General features: G+C 39.5%; 1 protein-coding gene across 7 annotated transcripts in view; it reads left to right on the top strand.

The window, feature by feature from the left end:
* Positions 1-26,128, top strand: part of ZNF609 (zinc finger protein 609) — a 223,279-nt gene that overhangs the window by 132,909 nt on the left and 64,242 nt on the right. The window lies entirely within an intron of this gene.

The following is a 26,128-nucleotide window of genomic DNA, read 5'->3' as shown; positions in this document are numbered from 1 at the left end:
TCCCGGACCAGGACTCGAACCCATTTCTCCTGCATTGGCAGGCCGATTCTTTTTTTTTTTTTGCGGTACGCAGGCCTCTCACTGCTGTGGCCTCTCCTGTTGCGGAGCACAGGCTCTGGACGCGCAGGCTCAGCGGCCATGGCTCATGGGCCCAGCCGCTCTGCGGCATGTGGGATCTTCCCAGACCGGGGCAAGAACCCGTGTCCCCTGCATCGGCAGGTGGACTCTCAACCACTGCGCCACCAGGGAAGCCCTGGCAGGCAGATTCTTAACCACTGTGCCACCAGGGAAGTCCCTGATTCTTTTCTTGATTTAAGTAGAATCACAGTGTCATGCCTTTTTCTGTGACTTGCTTTTTCCTTGTCTCTGTTGATATATGCAGTGTCGTTAGTTTATTTTTACTGCTTTTAGCGTGCCACTGTATGAGTATATGAAAATATATCATCCATCTGTTGATGGGCACTTAGGCTCTTTCCAGTATTTTTGCTATTACCAACACTGCTGCTTTGAACATTGTTATGTCTCTGGGGCACAAGTGCCAAGGTTTCTCTAGTGTACACACCTAAGGGTGGAGCTGCTAGGTAGTTGGATGTGCACATGTTCTACCTCACTAGGTAAGGCCAGTTTATGAAAGTGGTTGTACCAGTAGTTTATGCCTCCACCAGTTTTGCTTAATCAGTACTTGGTACTGTCAACTTTAAAAATTCTTGCCAGGGGCTTCCCTGGTGGCACAGTGGTTGAGAGTCCGCCTGCCGATGCAGGGGACACAGGTTCGTGCCCCGGTCCGGGAAGATCCCATATGCCGCGGAGCGGCTGGGCCCGTGAGCCATGGCCACTGAGCCTGCGCGTCCGGAGCCTGTGCCCCGCAATGGGAGAGGCCACAACAGTGAGAGGCCCGCGTACCGAAAAAAAAAAAAAAAAAAAAAAATTCTTGCCAGGGCTTCTCTGGTGGCGCAGTGGTTAAGAATCCGCCTGCCAATGCAGGGGACACGGGTTCGAGCCCTGGTCTGTGAAGATCCCACATGCTGTGGAGCAACTAAGTCCATGCCCCACAGCTACTGAGCCTGTGCTCTAGATCCCTTGAGCCACGTGCCTAGAGCCTGTGCTCCGCAACAAAAGAAGCCACCTCAATGAGAAGCCCACACACAGCAGCGAAGACCCAGCACAGCCAAAAAATAAATTTAAAAAAAAAAATTTTTTTTTTTTTTTTTTGCCAGAACGGTGGATGCCTAATACTGTTTTAAATATGGCCAGTAAGTGATTAAGGACAATGTGAGCATCTATCAGTATGTTGTGTACTAAAGTCTGTCTTTTCTTTCCCTTAATCTCATTCTTTGAAGGAAACAAAGAGGGATACAGCGGGAGAAATTTTAAAATTCTCAGGGCACACCCTTAGATTTATAGGGGAAAAGTCTTGCTTCCTCTGAGTGCTGTGAAACAAGGCCAATGTACTAAGATAACATCCTTCTAAATATATGTGTCTATAGACTTTCCCTCTGAATGGAATTCTTACTTGTCTTCCTCATCCGACTCTTACTAGGTTGGTATTGAAATAACTTGGTACTTTGCCACATGGCTTGGAATATGCTGTATATGAAATGAGAGCTTCTTGGAATGTGACTTTATTTTTACTTTTTTTCCTATTTCTCCAGGAGATTAGAAATTTTTTGGTATACTATTAGGCAAAACCTTAGTGTGAGGGAGAACAGAAAGACCTGCTTTGGGTCTGTTGGTGTGATACTACTAAGGCACAGGATGGTGCCCATTGTGAAATTTTACTAGGAGTTTCTCTTTAGACCAGTGGAATTAATTGGATGCTGATTAAGGACGTGAGGTAAACAACAGTAAAGTTAAAAAACGTGTGTTTCTGCCACGTGCATTTGTTAGACATATAAATGCAATATATCTCTTCTGTACTGCTCCCTTCCTCCCTTCTGGCAGTTGTGACTTGGTTTATTTCATTTCTTGATAATTCTTGTGTGTGTGTGCCTGCTTGCTCACTCTAATCTTTTACTTGATCAGATCAGCCCAGCTTTGAGGCTAGAAATCCATAGAATCTCTTCTAGCAACCCAAGCAAAACCTATAAAGGAAAAAAAGTAAAATATGTTTAGAACTAGACTGTAGAATACTAGAGGTGTGAAAAACATACCAAAGTAGGCCATTTTAATATTTTATAGATTGAAAGAAAATATTGCCTGAGAGATAAATGCATCTCAACTTTTTCATCGTTTATTATATTTGAAATACACATATCTGTATGGAGCTGTAAAATTGTGTTTCTTCCAACACCTGTCATGCTTGGACCCTAAGCCTGATGTTAGTCCAAAGCCACTGTGGTTTAGGTGCTGCCTTTATCTCATTTATATCATTTTGAAGAGGTTCCTGGTTGGCAGTGTTTTATTTTTGTACTGAAAATGTGTGTCTGAATGTAGAGGTCTTCATTTTGATGAATACCCTTGTAAGAAAGCTGAAGTTAATAGCAGTGGTATTAAGGATAGCTCCATCTGACAGTTAACACCAGTTTGGAATTTAAGCAAGATTAGAATTTAGGAGAATAAAATCCTAGCTTTTTTTTTTTTAATCTCATAAGGAAACTGAGGCCAAGCAAGCTTAAATGACCACAGCTATTACCTAGAAATCTTTTTTTTTTAAATTGGATTATTACTGCTTTACAGTGTTGTGTGAGCTTCTGCTGTACAATGAAGTGAATCAGCTATATGTATACCTATATCCCTTCCCTCTTGGACCTCCCTCCCACCCCTCTCACATCCCACCCATCTAGGTCATCACAGAGCACTGAGCTGAGGAGCTGAGCTTCCTGTGCTCTATAGCATGTTCCCGCTACCTGTCTTATTTTACGCATGGTAGTGTATACATGTCAATCCTAATCTCCCAATTCGTCCCACCCTTCCCTTCACCCCCTGTGTCCACATGTCCATTCTCTACATCTGCATCTCTATTCCTGCCCTGCAAATAGGTTCATCTGTACCATTTTTCTAGATTCCACATATATACGTTAGTATATGATATTTGTTTTTCTCTTTCTGGCTTACTTCACTCTGTATGACAGACTCTAGGTCCATCCACATCTCTACAGATGACCCAATTTCGTTCCTTTTTATGGCTGAGTAATATTCCATTGTATATACATACCGCATCTTCTTTATCCATTCATCTGATATTGGATATTTAGGTTGTAGAAATCTTGAGGGTGCTAGAAAACAGTACTAGAAGCCAAGAAAGCTTCCTTTGCAAAATTAAGGCCTGCTTGTTATAAAGGACTCGGAGGAGCAGATGAGGGAGGGCCTCTCTGACCTTTGTAAAGACAGCTAAAGCATTTGTGCTGTAGGCATTTTTCCCTTATTAGAAGATGACCTACTCATTTGTTTTTCCAAAGGTTCCTTCTCCAGCAAGTGATTAGCCAAATGCCTCATTGAAGTGAAGATTAAGTGCTTTCTCTCTAACTCCTTAGAGAATTAGAAGATTATTACCATTTGTCACCTGCTGACCAGTTTTATCTGCTTGGGGAGACTGTGTGCTGGTAGGTTATACAGTTTCTTCTACAAGAAGGAGACAGATGTACAGACTACTGGAGATTATGGCAACCTCTTTCTCAGTCTTCGTGGTACAACAAGGACGATGTTTCAGCTACCCATATAAGGCAAATCGTTTAACTACACGTCAGAATGTCATTTTGGGACTTTCTCTCCTGGGTTTGTTCCTGGGTTGCTCAGATGGATACTAGTGAGTTTCATTTTAACTCTTCTGATGGAGCCCAGTGTAGAGTAGTACAAGAATTATGGAAGAGGTACTCACCTTATGTACACATCTTCCAACCTGAAATAAGAATGAGCTTGGGGCTTCCCTGGTGGCGCAGTGGTTAAGAATCCGCCTGCCAATGCAGGGGACGTGGGTTCGAGCCCTGGTCTGGGAAGATCCCACATGCCACGGAGCAACTAAGCCCGTGCGCCACAACTACTTAGCCTGCGCTCTAGAGCCCGTGCTCCACAGCAAGAGTAGACACCACAATGAGAAGCCTGTGCACCACAATGAAGAGTAGCCCCCGCTCGCCACAACTACAGAAAGCCCGCACGCAGCAAAAAAGACCCAATGCAGCAAAAATAAATAAATAAAATTAAAAAAAAAAAAAAAGAATGAGCTTGAAAAGCTAAAAAAAAGAAAAGCTCATTTGATTTTTTAAATTGCTGATTTAGTAGCCAGCTCCTGACCTGCTTTTAGCCTGAAAAGAGAATGCTGCTATTTGACTTGTGAGCCTTCTAACCTTTATTCTGTAGTAAAGGTCAGTGGATGATGCCCCTTTGGAGGATCCCTAGGACACATTTAATAATAACAGAAACTGCAGCAGCAGCTTTTAACATTTATCAGAGTATGTGCCAGGCAACAAGGCTGAATGCTTTTTATATGATATTTCATTTAACTCTCGCTGTAGTTCTGTGAGACATGTATTATTATGATTTCCATTTTATTAATGGGAAAGCTGGCTAAAAAAGGTTAGATGACTTGCCTAACGTTGCACAGCCAATAGTGGAGGATCTGTTTGAACCCAAGTTGACTATCTTCAAAGTCCATTTCTCTTAATCATCTCTTTTTACTTATCTTCACCCTTTTCTCCTGTTTGAAGAAGTCTTTCAAACCCTTATCACATTCATTCTTAAACCAGAATCCTCCTCTACTACTTTCTAACATAGGCCATATCTATGTAATTTTTCAGGGATATTCTTTTAGAATATTCTACAAGGTACAGATTATATTAGTTTGGCCAAAAAGTTCCTTCGGTTTTTAAGTAAAAATAAAAGACATTTTTCATTTTCACCAAGAACTCTATTGAACAACGTATTCACCATTTTGTTCCACTACGTTCTGCCATTTTTCAGGTAACTTCATAATTCCATCTTCCCGAAACTTTTTATCTTTTTGAGCAAATAACTGTTCCAGGTGCCTTTTACAGTCTTCCAGGGAATTGAAATTTTTTCCATTAAGAGAATTTTGTAAAGACTGAAATAAATGGAAATCCGAAGGTGCAATGTCTGGTGACTATGCCAGATGAATCAGAACTTCCCAGCCAGGCTCTAACAGTTTTTGCCTGGTCGTCAAAGAAACGTGGTCTTGCGTTATCCTGATGGAAGATTATGCGTTTTCTGTTGACTAATTCCAGACGCTTTTCATCAAGTGCTGCTTTCAGTTGGTCTAATTGGGAGCAGTACTTGTTAGAATTAATCGTTTGGGTTTCCGGAAGGAGCTCATAATAGAGGACTCCCTTCCAATCCCACCATATACACAACATCACCTTCTTTGGATGAAGACTGGCCTTTGGTGTGGTTGCTAGTGGTTCATTTCACTTGCCCCACAATCTCTTTTGTTCCACATTATTGTACAGTATCCACTTTTCATCACCCGTCACAATTTGTTTTAAAAACAGAACGTTTTCGTTACGCTAAATTAGAGAATAGCATTTGGAAATACGGTCGAGAAGGTTTTTTTCCACTTAATTTATGTGGAACCTAAACATCAAAGCAACTAACATGACCAAGCTGGTGCAAATGATTTTCATCGCTTGCTTTGGATCTTTTGAGTATGCTGGCTGTCTCATGCGTGGTATAACATTGATTGTTCTCAGTGTCTCGATTTGATCGCTATCAGGTTCAACTGGTCTACCCGCCTGTGAAGCATCTCCAGAACGAAACTCCGCAGACCACTTTTTATTTATTTGTTTGTTTGCTTGTTTGTTTAGGCTGCGTTGGGTCTTTGCCACTGCGTGTGGGCTTTCTGTAGTTGCGGTGAGCAGGGGCTACTCTTCGTTGTGGTGCGCGGGCTTCTCATTGTGGTGGCTTCTCTTGTTGCGGGGTATGAGCTCTAAGCACGCAGGCTTCAGTAGTTGTGGCTTGCGGGTTCTAGAGAGCAGGTTCAGTAGTTGTGGTGCATGGGCTTAGTTGCTCCGCGGCATGTAGGATCTTCCCGGACAAGGGCTTGAACCCATCTCCCATTCATTGGCAGGTGGATTCTTAACCACTGCGCCACCAGGGAAGTCCGCAAACCACTTTTGACACGTTCGATCAGTCACAACACTTTCTCCATACACTGCAAAAATCTTTTTTTGCGTTTTAGTTACATTTTTACCTTTCTTGAAATAATGAAGCATCATATGCCAAAAATGTTGCTCTTTTTCTTCCATCTTCAATATTAAAATGGCTACACAAAAATTCACCAATTTTGATAAGGTTTTTTTAAATGCACGCTAATATGAAAGCTGTCACAATACAATCTAACAAAATTGTTTCAAATGAAGTTAAAGACAGCTAAGCACTACTAGAGCCGTCTTACAGAAAAAACCGAACGAATCTTTTGGCCAACCCAATAAATAAAGCGGTTAAGAAATTTTACATGTTGGAAACAGACCCAGAAACTTAAGAGGTTTGTGCATTATGGCGACCTCTCAAGAAAAACTCTATCCTTTTAAAAAGCTCTCAGTTGTATTCACAGATAAGTGACAGAAAACTGAGACTGATAGATGCTGGTAAAATATTAGATGGTATGGTTGATCCTACTGGTAATGGTAAAAGCAAAAACATTATCCTAGTTTACTAGAAAGTTGAAGAGCTGCCAGAAGAAGTTGGAGAGAGGAAGAAGAAACACGTGCTACTCATGGCCCCCATTTCGTTTATGAACTTAAGTCTTTCCTGTCTGCCAGCTACTTGCCAATTAGAAATTTCAACCCCCAACCTGTACTCTACGAAATCTAGCCTTTTATTGTCCTGGCTTAAGAGGGACTCAGACTCTGCCCAGTGTTCAAGCTCTTGGGCCTGAACTGTTTGAATATTGCCTATGTATAAATATAACATCATGTATATAGGAGGGGGCATGAGATAAATGGAGATAGATATAGATATGTATATATAGATAGATATATAATGCATATTGTATGTTGTATGTTTTGTGTTATATTTTAAATACATCTGGGTTTTGGGTAGTCATTTGTAACCTAGGAAAGGAGTCAAGAATTAGTGTAGACCTCCTTAAGTGAAAGCAAGAACAGTGGCTATAAATGTCAGTTTACAGGGTTATAGTCAGGAAGACATTAAAAACAAACAGAAAATGTTATAATCCTTTGGGAATAACAACAAATAAGTTTAAAAGTAGAATACTTTGTATAGTCTTGGTAATACCTAAGGAAGGTCCTGAGAAGGGTAAATAAATTACCCTGGAAATGTAAGCAGTACTATAGACTTTTTTTTTTTAAGCTCTAGAGAGCCTGAAAGTTGATGGAATAGTGTGTATCAAAAAACTGTAAAATATGCATAGCCTTTTATTCACTAATCTCATATATAGGTTGTTAGCCTGTGAAAATCGTAAAACAGGTACAAGATATGTAGCCATTAAGATACTCCTCTCGGCCTTGTTTATACAAGTGAAAATTGGGACAACCTAAATATCCACCTGTAGTAAATTGGTCAAATAAATTATGCTTTATTTGTTCAAAAAGATTCTATTCAAACGTTTAAAATTATGTTTTAAATTAATCGACACAAAAATGTTTGTGGTACAGTGAAATTCTGATAAAATGGTTTTTGCAATCTGAAAATTCCATTTGGTCTTCAAGAAAGTTCCCATATTTAATAATAATTCAGAATGTTCTGATAATCCAACTATAACTCATTTCTGTAGTATAATTGAGTGGATAAGAAGGATTGATGTTTGCCGTCTGGCCATATTAATACTTTTCTGATGAAATGCCTCGACTATCATTCAAGTGTTTTGTTTGAGGCAGTTGCAGAAATTTAACGCTTTTAAGAGCAGGAGAGATTCGAAGGGTTTTATATCTTAAACAGGCATATTAAGGATGAAGCATGACTCTACCTTCTAAAAATAAATGAAATAAATATTTCATGAATATTTACATGAAATAAATATTCCGTCAACAGATTATTTTAGAAGAAATAAATAGATTGATGCCGAACCCACTCCAGAGACAGGCGACTGGAGAGACACTGTGATTGCCTATCTTACTAGAGCACAAGGACTGGGGAAGGGACAGTTTTCTATGAAAGATGGATGCTGGGCAGACAGAAACTACATATACACTGTGGTTTTAAAAATTAAAACTTGAAAAGGTAGAGACTTGGATGGAATATGCTTAAATATTTACAAAATATAAAGATTATAAAAATTGTAAGGGACATCAACTCTTAAATTCCAGAAGCTGGTCCAATCAGAAGGAACTTCAGGATTTTTGTTAGGTGGCTAGAAAAGAACCTGTCTGCCCACTGAGCCTGGAATTAAGAGCTTGTAAAGCTTGAACTGCCTCAGCTACCTTGCCACCTAGGAGGAGAGCCTGTCTGAAAATGAAGCAGAACTGAAAAGACACCACCAAGGGAGGAAGGGATAGAAACTAGGCCTCCATGACATCATGTGAGCCTTTATATCAGGCCATGCCTAATTTGGACTTTTTAAGTTATATGATAGCCTACTTTGGACTTTTTGTTTAAGCCAGTCTGGTGTGCTCTTCTGTCACTTGTAACTGAAAAAGTCCTAATACAGTCTCCTTAGAGATCATAAAGTCCAACTACTTCATTTCATAAGGTCAAAGTTTGGAGAAGTGAAATGACTTGTCTAAGGTTATACAGCTAAGTGGTGGAAAACTGAGACTGAAACCTGGCCCTGCTGCCTCCTTTGTAAGCTCATTACTCCAACATAAATCAGTTTAAGTAGGTTTGGGGCGAAGTCTTTGATGGGTTTGAGGATGCCATTTAAGATAAAACTAAATTAGCCCTACACAGTGTGTCTTTTGGAATGACAGTGACTGCTATTGGCAGAGAACTGACTCCAGTATTGTAGCTCTTACTTTTTCAAACTATTAGATAAGAGTTCTGTCTGTACACCATAGCATTTCATGACTGATAACTTAATGACTCATTCATCTGTGAACTTAGTGGATAATATTCAGCTGACTGTTCTCATGTTGCCCATTTCCTGGGCCTCCTTAAGCTTCTAGAATAAGCAGACTCAAACATTTTTCCATGGGCTTGAGTAGTAATACAAAATGAAATATGGACCTCAAATATATACCAAGCTCTTTCCTGCCTTAGGGATTTACATATGCTGTTCCCTCTGCCTGATTGCTCATTCCTAGGTTCTTCATGTCTTCTCATCTTTTAGGATCAGCTTAAATCCATCCTCTTCAGAAGAGGCCATCCCCAACTATACCGGAGATAGCTCACATTGTCCAAGAACCTCTTACCACTTGCCCTATTTGTGCCTTAGTAGGTTTCTATTATAGTTATTTACCAGTCTCTTTCATTTCCCACTGCATACCCAGTGTCTAGGACAAGACCTACACATAGGGGTACTCAATAATTATTTGTTAAGTGATTGAATTTTAAAGGTATTCAGGGCTTAAGGAAAAACAATAAAAAGCACTAAGTATTTGGGCCCTTCCCCAGCCCTGTCCCAAGTACCTTAATTGCTCTCATACCTCCACTGACTGAGCATATGGCACGAATCCTGAATAGAGAGGAAACTAAAAGCTGTACTTAACCACTGTACTGATAATTGTCTCAGGCATTTTTGAGTTAATATTTTATTGCCTCTGTTCTTCAGCTTCTCGTGCCTTGTTTTTTCTCTTCTCTGTGACTTCTCACCTACCCACTTGACTCTGACTCAGATTCCTCACACTGAAAGGGAGTATCAGAGAAGCGAGGTGGCCCTGAGAGCAGGGGAGGAAGGATGGAATGATGAGGGCCACGAGAAATCTCTTTCAGGACTCTAATTGCTCTAAGGTCACTGTTTAGAGTCTAGAATGAGGAGGACTTTGAGTGCCTCTTTTTCTTGTTCAGTGCCCTCAACTTGAGTGCTTAGCTGGCAGGCGGGCACCTTTTCCTCCTCAGTTACTGTCAGAACAACATAAAGGTCAGACAGAGAAAGACAAATGAGAGCAGCTCAGGGAAGGGAGGTTACCACAGTAACAAGCAGGCCAGACTGCTATTTGGAAACAGGCCTAATCTTTCTCCTCCTCCTCCCTCCTTCTCAGCACAAGAAGATGGGTATTGTCTAGCTGACCTGCATCCTTGGAGTGGGCACCATAATCCTTTTCTGACACTTCCCAGTGACACTGGAATGAGCTGCTTTGCATTTTAATTTGATAAGCAGCAGCCACAGTTTTCTCAGAAGTGCTGGAGACATGGCTTTTTCTGGCCCTGTTCCAGGTAGGATTCTGGTCGCCACAGAGAGGGGTTTGGGATTGTTGTTTATTTCTTAACAAAGAGTTTGCATATTTGCACATGCATGGAAGATGCCACTCAGTTCTTGGCAATTAGAATCAAATGAATATGGGCAGTGGCTGGTTTATGAATATCTGCCTTACGAAGATCTCAGAAATGTTCGTGTAGTACTGCCCATATCCCCAGCTCTTAGGTACCACCCAGCTGTTTGGGGCCATTCCTATGGCCTGTTGTCCCAGTGACCTATGCAATGGAAGTATTGACTTAATGTCATTACCCTCCTGCCTCCCCCGCTTCTACTTATGTGCCCCAGTATTCTTAACTCTTTTCACCTGCCTGCCTATTTCCTCATTAACCTAGGTCCCTTTTCTTACAATAAACGTAAACCTTCACATATGTAAACATCGCTCCCTTTTCCATTAAAAGTAGCTTTTTTAAAAACTAAATTTTAAAAAATATAATGAAGAAATCAAATACTGGAAAATATAAAAGAGAAACTAAATATCATCCAGAGTCTCACTACCCAAAGATGATTGCAAGAACATCCTTCTAAATCTCAACTTCTGTTTCTCACTTCTGATCTGCATAGTGTATAAGAATTGTACATAGGGACTTCCCTGGCAGTCTAGTGGTTAAGACTCTGAGCTTCCATCCCACGTGACACACGGTGCAGCCAAAAAAAAAAAAAAAATTGTATATAGTTACATAAAGATCAGTTTAACATTAATGGGCTAATTAATACATACTGTATTGTAAACTTTTTTTCACTCAAAAATATGCTGTGGATCTCTGTACTTGATGGTAGTTATAGATCTGTGCTATAATGGACATTCAGATTGTTTCTGGGTTTTTGTTTGTTTGACTATTAAAAACTAATACTGAAGCAAACTGTACGTGATACATTTTTGTGCACTTGTCCTTTTACCTTCTTAATATAAATTCTAAAAGTGGAATTTTTGGACAAAAGAGCATGTACATTTTACATTTTAATACCTATTGCCAAATCGCCCTCTCCAGAGTTTCTACCAATTCATATTCCCACCAACTAATACTGCGTAACAGTGTCTGTTTTTTTTCCATATTCTTGCCAGATTGGATATCGTTCAACTGTTTCATCTTTACCAGTCAGATAGGTGAAAAATTATATTGTGTTTTCATTTGTATTTATGTATTATTCTGAAGTCCTTAAAAAATACTCAGAAGACCCCTCCAGATTGTGCACTGATGACCCACCTCTTCCTTGTAACACACTTCCAGTCTTCTTTTCGTGGAATGCTGGCAATTAAGCAAAGTAAAAGCAATATAAAACTAATCTCACTCCTCTTTCTCCGGTCTCCCCAAATCAAAACTGAAACCTGTTCCTCCTCTTTTTTCTTTCTTTTTCTTTCAGTAATAGAATACCATTCCACTTGGATTTAAGCTCCAGAGACTGGGATTTTGATCTGTTTTGTTCATTGCATATCCTCTGCACTTAGAATAGTGCCCGGCATATATTAGGTGCTTATTAAATATTTGTGGAATGAATCATCTCCTAACCATCTGAATTAGAAATTCTAGTCATACCTGACTCCTATACTGATTACCTACATGTCTCATATGTCGTGAAGTCAAACTGCTTGTATGTCCTGAATGTCTCTTGAGGCCTTCTCCTACTTCTTACTTACTGGGTTTGTTGCAACAGGCATCTAGCTAGGTGCCCTCCTTTTCAGTCTCTTTTAGTCTGCCCTCTTCCATTAATTTTACTTTTAATTATACAAACCTGATATCACTCCTTTGCTTTAATTCCTCAGAAGTTTCTTAATACCTGCAAAGTTAAGTCCAAATTTTACTCTCCCTGTACTACTCTCTCCTCCAACCAAACCAAACGACCTGCGGTTCTTTGAATATACTAATTGTGTTTGTTCATGCCTGTGCACCTTTGAACAGGCTGTTCCTTCTGCTTAGAGTATGCTTTCTTTTTCCTTTTCATTTTTTAAAAATTGAAGTATAGTTGATTTACAGTGTTGTGTTGTTTTCTGGTATGTGGCAAAGTGATTCAGATATATATATATAGATAGATATTCTTTTTCATATTCTTTTCTATTACGGTTTGTTACAGGATATTGAATATAGTTGTCTGTTGCTGTACAATAAGATCTTGCTGTTTATCCATTCTATATATAATAGTTTGTATCTGCTAGTCCTAACCCCCCAATTCAACTCTCTCCCACCCCCCAACCCCTTGACAACCACAAGTCTGTTCTCTATGTCTGTGAGTCTGTTTCTGTTTCATACATAAGTTCATTTGTGTTATATTTTAGATTCCACATGTAAGTGATATCATATGGTATTTGTCTTTCTCTTTCTGACTTATTTCACTTGGTATGATAATCTCTAGGTCCATCCATGACACTGCAAATGGCATTATTTCATTCTTTTTTTATGGGCGAGTAATATTTCATTGTATATGTGTACCACATCTTCTTCATCCATTCATCTGTTGATGGACATTTAGGTTGTTTCCAAGTCTTGGCTATTGTAAGTAGTGCTTCTATGAACATAGGAGTGCATGTATATTTTCAAATTATAGTTTTGTCTGGATATATGCCCAGGAATGGGATTGCTGGATCATATGGCAACTCTATTTTTAGGTTTTTGAGGAACCTCCATACTGTTCTCCATAGTGGCTGCACGAATTTACATTCCCACCAACAGTGTAGGAGGGTTCCCTTTTCTCCACACCCTGTCCAGCCTTTGTTATTTGTAAAGTTTTTAATGATGGCCATTCTGACCAGTGTGGGTGGTACCTTGTAGTTTTGATTTGCATTTCTCTAATAATTAGCGATTTTGAGCAACTTTCCATGTGCCTATTGGCCATCTGTGCGTCTTCTTTGGAGAAATGTTTGTTTAGGTCTTCTGCCCATATTTTGATTGGGTGGTTTGGTTTCTGAATTGTATGAGCTATTTATATATTTTGGAAGTTAAGCCCTTGTCATCACATCATTTGCAAATCTTTTCCCCCAGTCTGTAGATTGTCTTTTCCTTTTGTGTATGGTTTCCTTTGCTGTGCAAATGGAGTATGCTTTCTATTCTTTTCTTGGGGAACTCCTTTAGGTCCACTCTACTATGAAGTCTTCCCTGTTGCCTCTTGGCAGTCACTCCCTGGGCAGGGTACTTGCAGCCCTCTGTTCACCTCTGTTATGATTATTTGTTTAACCGTTGTCTCCTAATATAAAATGAAGTTTTGCAAGCTAGGATATAAACTTTGTGTTGACTCTACAAATACAGGATATGTGTTTTTTCTGAGCCTTATAGAGTTCTTCATTTTATTACACTGTTGAATGGATTTGTGAGTATTACAATAAGGACCATGTTCAGTAATGAAGGCTGTAAAAATCTGTTACCTAGAATATAGCAACTCTTATTTACATTGTTGGGTTTGCCTACTGCTCTACCTTGGTGAGAGATTTTTAAGGCCAGAGTTTTTTCCAGTATTGAATGCTCTGATGCCTTTCTAAGTTACTCTATTTTGGAAGCTTAACTTTACTGGCCCTTGAAAGATGAAGTGCCCTTCTCAATTTCTGTAAGATTTTGTGAGCCCTGTATGTTAAGTATGTTGTACAAAATTCTAAATTTCATATAGTGTTGTTATTTGGTATTTTCACTTTTGTTGGTCTATATTAGAAGAGCTAAGCTAAGGAATTGTTGAAAAGTGAAACATAGTTTAGCAAGGCTTAACTGCATTATGATAGGTGTTTCAGTTCCACTTCAAGGGATATTTGTACTGGAAAATCAGAACCATATTATGATGCCACTTGAAGCAAAAAAATCATTGTATGAAACCAAGGATTTACCAAAACAAATGTGCAAATTCAGATCTAAAAAAGAGTAAAAACTCTTGAACAACCTTTGTTCTCTTTATAAAAGATGAGTTTGCTTTACCAAATTCTAAATAGCAACCACCTCCTTTCCTCTTCACAAAGCATCCAATTTTTGACAGAGTTCCGTGTCTAAATCCAAATTAATCACATTGGAAAATATTGAAAGAGTTTGCACATGTAGTCAGAGATCCTTTCATCTAGGGAATCCTGGTAGATGGGAGAGAACCATAAGACTGCAGACAGGCAAATGTCCAAATTTTCAAAATTGTAGACCATCAAACATAACATTGAATTTTAGCGAAGTCCTAGAACAAAATGTTAAACAGATAGTTTGTGAAGTACTTGCAATCTTCTTCCTGGTCATGCCGAAGGTTTTTCGGAGTAGCATGTATAATGGGAAAGAGCACAAGCTTTAGAGTTAGGCATACCTTGGTTCAAATCCTGGCCCTGCCACTTAGTAACTGGTCATTATGGACAAATCAATTAACCTTCATGGGGCTTTGTTTATTTTCTGTCAAACAAAGCATCATCTTCTTCACAGGAGTGTAGGAGATTTACTAAGATAACTGGTGCACAGTAGACACACAATAACTTCTGATTATCTTTCCTTCACCTCTTGATGCTTTCCCTTACCCAGTGTAATTTAGCTTCTGTGCCTTACCCTTTCCTGCAATTTCAACTTGCACAACGGCAGCCCATTTTCTTCTTGAAACTTCATTTTCCCTTGACTTCTTGTGACACCATTTAGTTTGGGTTCTCACTTCTTTATTATTGCATGGGTTCTAGAGCCAAATTGCCTGAGTTTGAATCCCAGTTTTATCACTTGGTAGCTATATGACCTTGGCCAACTTACCTAGCCCGTATAGTTTTAGTATATTCATCTTTAAAAGGAGATACAATGTTAATTACCTCAGAGGGTCATTTTGAGGAATACATATGAAATGCTTTGAAAAGTGCTTGACACACACACACACACAGTAAGCAGTAATTGAAGTTTGCTTCTATCATTTAAAAACCTTATTGGATCATATCACTTTCCTGCTTAAAACTCCACAGTGACCTTCTTTAGTATGACATGTAATCTCCCACCACTTGACCATTCCCTCCATGCCAGACTATTGTGGTTCCCTCTCAGGCCATGTATTTGGTGTTACATCTGACTAAAATAACCTAATTTTCCTTATCTTCCTGTTGAACTTACTTCTAAGACTCAGCTGAAACGTCAGCTGCCTCTCTCCCAGGTGTACACAAGTGATTTTGCCACCTTTGTACTTCTTTTACATCCTTTATGATATTTCTTTAATTACTTGTTCACATTTGTCTACCTGCCCAGACCTAGGGACAGGGATCATATTAAGATTCATCACTTGCCATAGTACAGTGCTTAGATTATAGTAAGTATTTAATGTTTCTGAATGAAGAAAGGAATCCGGAAAAATAATGCTTATTAGAAACCAAATTAAGTTCTAAAACATGACACTCTAAACTTTCTCTCTCTTCCCAATAGAGTTTTTGGGTGGGTAGATTGGAGTGCCTTGATCTCTTCAAGATATTTGAAAAAGCCTTTTATGATATTCTTGATGACATGTCAGTGAAGTGTGGACTGGATGGTGATACAGTTGGGTGACTTTATAGTTGGCTGAAGAACTATATTTAAAGAGTATTGATCACTAGATGTTAGCTAGGTTAGTATACCACAAGTCTCTGCCATTGATCCAGTCCTGTTCAACATTTTCATTATAACTTGTGACTAAATAGAAAGTATGCATATAAATTTGTGGGTGATATATAGTGGTCAGGACTTTTTCAGTTGTGATGGAAACCTGGCTCAAGTTAGTTTAAGCAAACAAGGAATTTGTAGGTTCTCACCAGTGGAGTCTATTAGTTTCCGGCGGGGGCTCAAATAATGTCTTTGGGATTCTATCTTTGCTCATTTCTATTCTACTTTCCCCTGAATTGGCTTTTTTCTTAGACAAGCCTTCTCAAGTGTTAGGGAAAATGACCACTAGCAGTTCCAGGTTTAGTTAGTCCTTCCAGCTTAAGGGACCAGGGGAAGAAAGAATCTCTATAGCCTGTGGAGAACCTATTCCATGTAGTCTGAGTAGAGTTGGGCCCACTCCTATAGTGGAATGAAGTTGGGGGAATGGATTTCCCACAGGAAAGAGAAATTCCTCTACCAGAAGAAGGGAAGACATAATGAAGTCAAAACTATACTAGAATGAACCACTGCAGATGGACAGTTCAAGTACTGAATGTCTGAATAGAAATTGACAATGTCATAAAAGACTGAAAGATAGAATTAAATTGTAAGATATTGTTGTTATTACTATTATTATCGTCATTATTGTTACTGGCTAATATTTATTGAACTTTTACTGTGTCTTGGGCACTATGCACTAAGCACTTCATATTCAGTTAATTGCTACAATGACCGTATGAAATATAGGTACCCCTGATGTTTTTACAGAGCTGGGATTTCATCCAGTCTGTCTTTTAGGATGATGAGCATTTAAAGTTTAAAACAGTTACCTCCATTTTCATTACATGAAGAAATAAGGTACAGAACAGCGTATGTAGTACACTGTCATTTATGTAAAAAGAATGAAGGGAAGGTACATATAAACAAGCAAATACATATGCATTGGGTTGATTGCTTCTGGGAAAGGAAACTGGTGGTGGTGGGTGGGGGTCAGAGGTGGAAGAGAATGTTTTCAAAGTTTGGGTAGAAAAGATCTAGGGAGTTTTAATGGCTGTGAAATTCAGTATGAGCTTTCAAGAGTGACTTGACTCTTAGAATAACTAATAATGGCTACCATTTGAGATTGCCAGAATACTGTAGACATATTGCTAGGCCCTTGACATACGTTAAAGAATTTAATCTTTTAAGCCATCCAGTAAAGTAAGGGTTATTTTCTCACCACAGGGTTGGGGCGGGGTGGATAAAGTTCAGATAGGGGTTTCATTTTTATTGTATTATTTTTTTAAAACTTATGTATTTATTTATTTATTTTTGGTTGCATTGGGTCTTCGTTGCTTGCGCAAGCTTTTCTCTACTTGTGGCAAGTGGGGACTACGCTTCATTGTGGTGCACAGGCTTCTCATTGCGGTGGCTTCTCTTGTTGCAGAGCATGACTTCTCGTTGCAGAGCATGGCCTCCAGGTGCACGGGCTTCAGAAGTTGTGGCACGCGGGCTCAGTTGTTGTGGCCCACAGGCTGTAAGCGCAGGCTCAGTAGTTGTGGCGTACGGGCTTAGTTGCTCCGTGGCATGTGAGATCCTCCTGGACCAGGGCTCGAACCCGTGTCTCCTGCACTAGCAGGCAGATTCTTAACCACTGTGCCACCAGGGAAGCCCTATTTTTAATTTATTTTTAAAAATATTTATTTATTTGTTTATTTGGTTGTGCTGGGTCTTAGTTGTGGCAGGCGGGCTCCTTAGTTGTGAACTCTTAGTTGCAGCATGCATGTGGGATCTAGTTCCCTGACCAGGGATCAAACCCTGGCCCCCTGCATTGGGAGCGCGGAGTCTTAACCACTTTGCCACCAGGAAAGTCCCCAAATAGGGGTTTTATGACTACCTATTATAGAAAAGATTTCACCCTTGAGTGGTTAGGTTAGTTAGATGATCTTGAAGGTTTTTCCACGCTATGATGCGATTTTATAATTTTGTCTTGCACATGCTCTCTAGGAACCCAAGTAGCTTTGCTGCTTAAGGTGCTTTGTTTAGACAGAATGACCTCTCATTGGAATCACCCATTGTTTCCTGTCAAATCTGTAGGTCTTATGTGGAAGTTATAGAGAATCAGTTGATATTCTGTGACCTTATATTATAGAACACAAAGTCACCTAGGAGACACTTGGGCATTGAAGCATATCTAAGCAGATGGCCATTTCCCACTTGGTTCAGTAGTGCTAAGGTGTCCATAATCAGGAGTTAACTCAGACTGTACAACACCCTTCATACCACTTTGAAGTTTTATCTCTATACCTTTAGCTTAAGTAGCAAAGACAAGGAAGACTTCTGTAGGAAATGATGGCTTCTGGTTAATTAAGGGACCCATTTTAAAATTTCTTTTAGATAAGGCATGTTTAATTTCTGAACTACTAAATTACAATTTCAGAGAAGTCTTATACTTAGCAATTTGAGAACAAATAGGCACTAGGGGAGTGATTCCCCCTCTGCCCACAAGGGTAAGGATCAATTTTATTAGTAGTTAATGACCATCATTCTTTTGTCCGTTCTAGAAACAGTTAACTGAGTGCTTTATTCTCCCATATTTTTAAAATACTCATTACTCAATTGCTGAAGTTTATTAATACCTAACTTATGAACATCCCTTACTTAAAAAATCCTTAGTCTGGATCTTAGGAGCTGTCTTACCTACTCCACTCTTGCTAATAATTTTCCCTGCCTTTGTGTCTCTTTTTCCTTCGCTGTCTTTCCAAACTGCCCTGTTGTGGCAGACATTGTTGTTTGCCTACTGAACAGGCAGCCTCCCTCAACTTCCTTGCTACCAGAATCCCAGTTTTGTTATAGGAATCAGATGGCATATGCTTCTGGAGAAGCTGATCACTTACCCAATCCCAGAACATGAAACTTGATTAATTCTCAAAATATAGCACTCAGACCCCTAAGTATCTCTCAGACCTTTTCAGAGGTCCTGCCACGTCAAAACTATTTTCATAATAATACTAAGGCATTACTTGCCTTTTTCACTCTGTTGACATTTGCACTGATGGTGCAAAAGCAATGGTAGGTAAAATGGCTGACGTCTTGGCAGGAGTCAAATCAGTGGCTCCAAATTGTACTAGTAATAACATTCTTAACTGCTGTGCCCTCACAGTAAAAGGTAAACATTTTTATATAGCTCGTTTCACTTTAAAATATCTTTAATAAAGCAGTAACATTATTAGCTTATTAAATCTTGACCTTTGAGTACATGTCATTTTATATTCTATGTAGCAAAATGGGAAGTACATATAAAGCACTTCTTCTGCATCCTGTTTGTCTCTAGGAACAGCACTTGTGCAATTGAGCTGCAAGCTGAACTAGCCGGTTTTTTCATGAAATGCCATTTTTACTTGAGAGAACAACTAACAAATTACAGTTATTCAGACTTGGGTATTTAGCAGACATTTTCTTGAAAATGAATGAAATAAGCCTGAGACAGGCTGGGACCAGGGACCCTTTGCTGCAGTGCTTGCACCTGTCTCCTCCAGCAACAAAATACCAAGAAACTATATGGGACTAAAAATAGCTTCGTGCATGCCCAGTTGGGGCAAATTATGGACAACAAGATACAAAAAGACCAAAAACTCAACTGCCACTTCTGAAGAGCCAAGAGGAAAAAAACAGGGTACCAGGAGCAAAAGCAAGATATTGTGCATGCCCCCTGCATACAACACCACCAAAGTGGTGGACAAACCACCTGAACTACCCCTCTGGCCCAACCCCCGGACCCACCCCTACCGTTACCCCATATAAAGAACCAGCTCACCCTGCCTCAGTGAGCAAGCCAGGGAACTTGCTACTTTTTTTTGCTCTTTCCTGCTGCAGCAGGAGCCCCAGTGAAGCCTTGCCTGAATTCCTTGTCTTGCATCTTATCAATTTCTACTGATCAGAGAAGGCCAAGAACCCTGGTTGGTAACAAGCCTATTATTCCAAGGACAACAACTGACAGTTATTTGTTGTTAATGATAAAATTTGAGCTTTCAAGCTAACATTACAATTTTGGAAAATTTGTATCTACCCCCCTATGAGTTTGACACCTTACCAGTATTTTAAAGACTTTTCTGATAAGCTCAGAGACAATATTAACAAATAACACTTTTCAATATTAATGGACTATGTCAACATTTGAAAGAGCTGTCTAACTCAGTGAACCAGTATTTTCCAAATGACTAATGCATGATGTTAAAAAAAAAAAAAATTATGCACTTAAAGAAACATTCCAAGTGCAAGCTAGACCAATGGATTGTAATCTAACAGAGTACAAAAAGTTTCAGATTCCACATTGTCAGTAACCTTTACGAACTATCACTCATTGGGACTTCCCTGGTGGTCCAGTGGCTAAGACTCCGTGCTTCCCAGTGCAGGGGCCCTGGGTTCGATCCCTGGTCAGAGAACTAGATCCCACATCCCGCAACTAAAAGATCCTGTGTGCCACAACTAAAAGATCCCACATGCCACAACGACAATCCCGCGTGCCACAACTAAGACCCCATGCAGCCAAGTAAATAAAATAAATATTAAAAAATAAAAAGAACTATTACTCTTTGCATTTTGGGGTCACATCAAAGGAGAATATCCACAATTATCTGAAAAGGACATACATATCTGTGTGAGACCAGCTTTCTTTTTTTTTTTTCTTTTCTTTAAATTTATTTATTTTTTGGCTGCGTTGGGTCTTCGTTATCAATGTTATCACATGTCTAGTCTGGGTATCTACCACATAGTCAAGATACAGTTCAATCACTGCAGGGATCCCTGTGTTGCCCTTTCCTCACTACACCCACCTTCCTTCCTCCTCCCACCAACCCTTATCCCTGGCCACTGCTAGTCTGTTCTCTGTGTCTCTAATTTTGTCACTTCAAAATTGTTAGTTGTTTTAAATTAATTAGTACATACTAAAATCTTTCAGTTTTAATTCTAACACAGTAAATATCAACAAATATAGCCTACATAAATAAAAGCTGTGTAAGGTTCTCAATTTTTAAATCTGTAAAGGTTTCCCAAGACCTGGAAGGTGAAGAACAGCTGGCTTAAAGCAGGGAGAATCATTCCCATTTCTCCTTCCCAAGCTGCTGCAGAGCAAGATGTGGTTTGTGATGTCACAATTACAATGCTTGTGTTTTCTCATAGGACCATCAATATAAGTGATGATTAGGTTCTTAAGTACAGTTAGTCATCCATGTTGGAGGATACGTTGAGACTTTTCTTTTGACATCTGTGATTCTGAATGATTCAGAGAAAGGCTTTAGCTTTCGGTTGTGTTTACTTTCCTTAAGGGGAAAGAGGATGGAGTAGAGAAGACACGTTCCAGCCGTGATGTTTTTAGGAAATGAGTATGTAAAAGGAGGTAAGAAGCGTGTTCAGGAGAGGAAGTAGTTGCAGCCAAAGAATGAATTTTTCCCAAATTCTTTATTCTTGAGAGCTAATTCTAGTGCTTCCTTTGGAAGAATGTAGGAATGGGAGGAGGGATCATCAACCTTGTGTGGAAAAAAAATGTAGTCAGTTTCAGAGGTAGGTAGTACTTAGGTCCCTATGGTTACTCATCAGCTACAAAGTTAATAGTTTTGCTGAAGGAGAATGTGGTGCATTTCAAGCAGGCAGGAGACTGTAGAGTGAGAAGATTTGGAAGAGCAAAAGAGATGCTTCATTCAGCAAAAACCTTTGCACAGTATTGGACACTGCCATGTGATTTATGTTATGCATTGATTTTGCTTATGAGATTTTTTCCTTTGTTCAATTTCCAGCATAATTTACTCAGTGCCACACATTGGGAGTTTTAGACAGGCTTGAATATTAGGATCGTATGATCTGCCATCTCCTTCTCTTTACCAGAAGAGTCTTTAGGGTCTGAGCCTGAGACTCTACAGGGATCATCTCGGAGAACTCCCTGTGGCTAATCTGTAGTCTTTAAATTATGTGTTCACTGCACTTGCATTTTCTAGTACACGCTGGAACAGCCTTCACTGCTGACCTTGACCAGGTGATGATTGGTTAAAATTGAATGGTAAAGTAAATCTTCTTTGAATACTAGAATATGTAGCTTTTAAGAACTGTTTCATGTTTGGCTGTGGTGCCAGCTACCACATCTTTCTTTTTCTCTTTTACCTCCTTGTCTTCTACTACAAAATGTCTGGGAAATTAACCAGAGTTACAACCAAATTCTTCTTCAAAGCAGCCCAAGTGAAATCTGGAAGCTCAGGAAACCGGCAAGCCTCGTTTTCCCCCTCTCTCCTCCTCTCCCCTCTCCTTCTTTCCTTCCTCCCTCCCTCCCTCCCTTCCTTCCTTGTTTCTTGGAGAGGCACTTGGAAAGGTACTTAGTGTTTGAAAAGGGACTCATTTCCTCCTTCACTAGTAGTTAAATGTTAAGCTCTTTGGGGATTTACTCGGAATATTCTGTTGCTTTCTGACAAGAGCTTCATGGAGAGGAAGAATTCAGATTCCTGCCTCCATCTTCAGTTATCCCATGATTTCCACCCTCCAGCCTCTCATAATAAAGATCTTTCAGAATAAGCAAAAATAATCCTAAATTATTAAAAAAGAATACAGTGAACTTATTTTGTCTCAAATTGCCAATCAACAGAAGGCAGTTCAAACAATTGAGGGTTTTAGCCCCTGTGTTTTAATTTGAGAGAAATATAAATAACACAATAAACTGATAAATGGGATTTTTTAAATTACCTTTTTTTTAAATAACCCGCAATAAAAACTTTGTGAGCAAATCAAGTTTACTATAATACATCAGGGTGAGTACTTATATTTTGTCCATCAATCAAGATCGTATATTACTGTTAGTGTTGCTGATGCCGAGTCACTATAAAATCTTGAAGGGTCTCTGGAATTATTGAAGAAAGAGAACTTCTTATTAATATAGTATTTAGTATATTTGATGACATTCTACTTTCTGCACAGTCTTTCCTGATAAATGTGAACATTCATCTAACCATGATCCCCAGTAATCTTTCACTCTTGAATAAAAGGGAGTTTCTTAGAGCTACTGCAGTTATCAGTCGAACCAGCTCCTTTTCTGCCTTTTGACTGTGAAGGTAAAGATGTCAGACTCATATTTGTGAAGGGGAGAGTCTGTCCCAAATATTTCTTTGCTATATTTTCTACCCCTAAAATTATGTTGCCGCCTTGAAATTTTTTTCCTCCATTAGTGCCTCTCAAGTGTGGGAGTGCTATTAGACTAATATCTAAAGGTGAATTGAAAAGAAGTATCATTAAAAAAATAAAGGACATGAAATATTGGGAAACTTCAGAGATCTCCATCTTTAAATTCTCTGTCTCTTTTCAGGTTTTGTTTTGTTTTGTTGTTTACCTTCCCATTTCAGTGAGCCCCAGGAGCCATGGTGGCACTTCTTAGCATTTCAGAATCTGAGAATTGGCCCAGCTTTTTTCATTGTCATAGCTGTTAAGGTATTTAATGACCGTAACTTTCCATATTTCTATTCCTTATTTTCCCTGCTGGCATCAGTCTCTTGACAATCCCTTCTCTTATATCCTAGGCATACAGGAAAGATGGCAAAATGAGTCCTTTTTTTATTTTTATCCTCTCCTGGAGAGTGTTAAATGAAGCTATGTTTGTTCCGATGAATAGTAGAATTTGAAATCCCACAAAGCCGCCACCTAGGTTATTAGATGAATATCACAGAGCTGTTTATTATGCACTGTGGCTTAATGTAGATGATAGATGTGACCTAACAGTAATTAGCAGAGCTAGGTCTGTAATTAAACATTACTGTGCTGCTCCTTAGATTTCTTTTGCAAAGTAGAAGGAAACTGAACAGTAGTTCCACATCCATAGGTGGATTTCCTCACTTCTCCTCACCCTCAGAAATCTCGTTTAACTAATCAGATAGTTAAATAAAGTCATCCTCACACAAACAGAGATCCTGAACTCTACTTAGTAACTTAACTCTGATCAGTAAGTGTGGTTTGATGCATACACACATTAATCAGCTCCTCATGTGTATTAGTTCTGTTATTCTTAGTGATCAGTTCAGCTAAGTTTCTTCTCTTCAGATGTTTTACTGCGGGGTTTAATTTGGCAAGCTGCTTGAATGCAACAGTGGTGTTTTGTACTTATATCTTAGATGTTGTTTTCTGGGTCTGCTAGTATAGAATTGGGAGCTTAGCTTTGTCTGGATGTTAGTAGCTTATCTTTTCCCTGGCCTCCCAGCAGCACTGAATAACCTAACAGGAAATGAAACCACTTACAGAAAAGAGCTGTCTTTGATGGCAGAGTGTGTAGGTGACTCCGTGGGGACTTACCACCTTCTCTGATTAGGATTGCTGCCTCAACGATAGGACAGGTTGGCAATAGGACTTGCTCAAGCGAGGCAATCAGAAGGTTCACAGGAGTGACCTAAAAGGTTCAGGCCAATTTCTTTGTCCAAGAAAGAGGACTTGGCAGGAATTTCTCTTGCTAGTAGAAGAAAGGTATAGAAAAGGGAACAAACTCTTAAGCAAAGGAAATGCACATACTAACTGTGAAGTTGCTTCTGTCTTAGTTCTTCCCCAAGAGAAAGAACCAAGAAACAGAGGTGAGGCTAAGAGTAAAGATGGTCTGTATACTCTGTCTCTGATTTCCCCTTTCTAGTAACTCTCACGGGTAAAATCTCCAGGAAACTTTCTTTCCAAAGAGTTAATGAACCACCTTCTTATAGCATTCCTGAGAGGGCTTAATGATAGAGCCAGAGTCCAGCACTACACAGGAGTAGTAGGAAATCCAGTTTATTTTTTCTGTTGTTTTCACCTTCATATCTGTGCTTAGAAATTTTAAAGGGTTTTTCAGGCATCTACCACATCCCAAGAAGTTTGCCAAATTGGATTATAAATGCCTGATTTTCAAGAGTACAAAAGACCAAAAATGCCTTTTGGCATTTGCCATTATGCAGAAGATTCATTAGACAGGCTGCCACTTCCATTTTATGAAAAGGATGGAGTTAGGGAAGTACAGGGTGGATGTGTGTAACAACAAACAGATAAGGATAAGGTTTTGGCAGCTTTTCAGGGACCAGAATTGATCAGAATCAGTGTTCTAGCACTCTGTGAACTCTGATAGTGACGGTCTGCAAATACCATCACTTGACTTGTAAGCCAAGAAGTCAGAGAGCTCCCTGTAGAGAATGGATGCAGTAGCCAGATCTCAGCTTCCAGAGTAGTGTTCGAGGCCAGGAAGGTGTAGGGGTGTGTGTGTGTGTGTGCGCGTGCGCGCGTGTGTATGTGTTTAAAAGGAGGGAGATGGATTATAAATAGAGTGGTGGTCATGCAGTAAACTATTTCAGAACCAGAGTTCTGTTGCAGAGCTGTCCAGCAGCTTGGATTATGGGTGCGTGTGTGCCTTGCTTTCAGTGTGGGTCTGTTGAAGGAGTACGTTCAACCTGGTCTTTCACAAGGGAAAGAGGGTCCCAATCCTTGACTCTTATTTTCTAGGTCTTCCGATTGGTATCATACTTAATCTTTAGGGAAGATCAGTCAGTGTGTGTATTGAGTGCCTTTGCATATTCCAGACACTGTTTAGTTAAGGTGTAGGCAGTATTGACTCAGGGTTGGTACTTTGTCAACCTGATAAATGCTAGGGTTTAAAGAATTAAGGGATTATTGCTTTTTATTACAATTTTTCTTTTAACTCTAGATGCGTTGCTTTCTTCTTGGCATCTAAGTAATTGCATTCTTGTGGGAGGGTCTAGTTTTTGAGGTAGATTGCTGGTTCTTGTGTTTGATGATAGACTGCTATAGATTGGTTTCTGGATAGTAACAGTACCTCCCGTTTCTTACATGTACACTTGATGTTAGATTCACACTCCGAAAGGCCATTCTCATTAACCAATCGCTGTTATAGTCTCTGTGGGTTAGAAACCCCTGACAGGTTGCTCCCAGCCCTCCTGTAACTTTTAAGTAGATTTCCTTCTACCCAAAGATGGATTAAAGCTCCAGGCTTCCTGAAGTGGCATTCCTAGGATCTGGATATTTCTCCCTTTCTTTAATCCCACCTGTATTCTTGGATTTTATACCTGATTAATGTATTATTTGTTGAATGATAGATGGGAGGGAAGCAAAGTGGTAGCAATAGAACATGCCTCAGAAGCTGAGCCTTTTCTTTCTCATCAATCTGTGTGCTCCCTTGCTGTTGAAGTCTGGCCCTGATTCCCTTTCACTAGAGATTTTTAAATGAGACAAGTTTTTTAATACACTTTTAGCCAAGCACAGTTTATGAGGAGGGTTGTTAATAAGAAATAGAGCTTCTCCTAGTCCAGGGTGCACTCATCTAAACCACTTAGATTTGTAATGGTGTCATGAG

This window comes from Phocoena sinus, chromosome 2, assembly GCF_008692025.1.
Source record: "Phocoena sinus isolate mPhoSin1 chromosome 2, mPhoSin1.pri, whole genome shotgun sequence".
Lineage (NCBI taxonomy): Eukaryota > Metazoa > Chordata > Mammalia > Artiodactyla > Phocoenidae > Phocoena > Phocoena sinus.
This window is presented reverse-complemented; position numbering and strand designations above follow the sequence as displayed.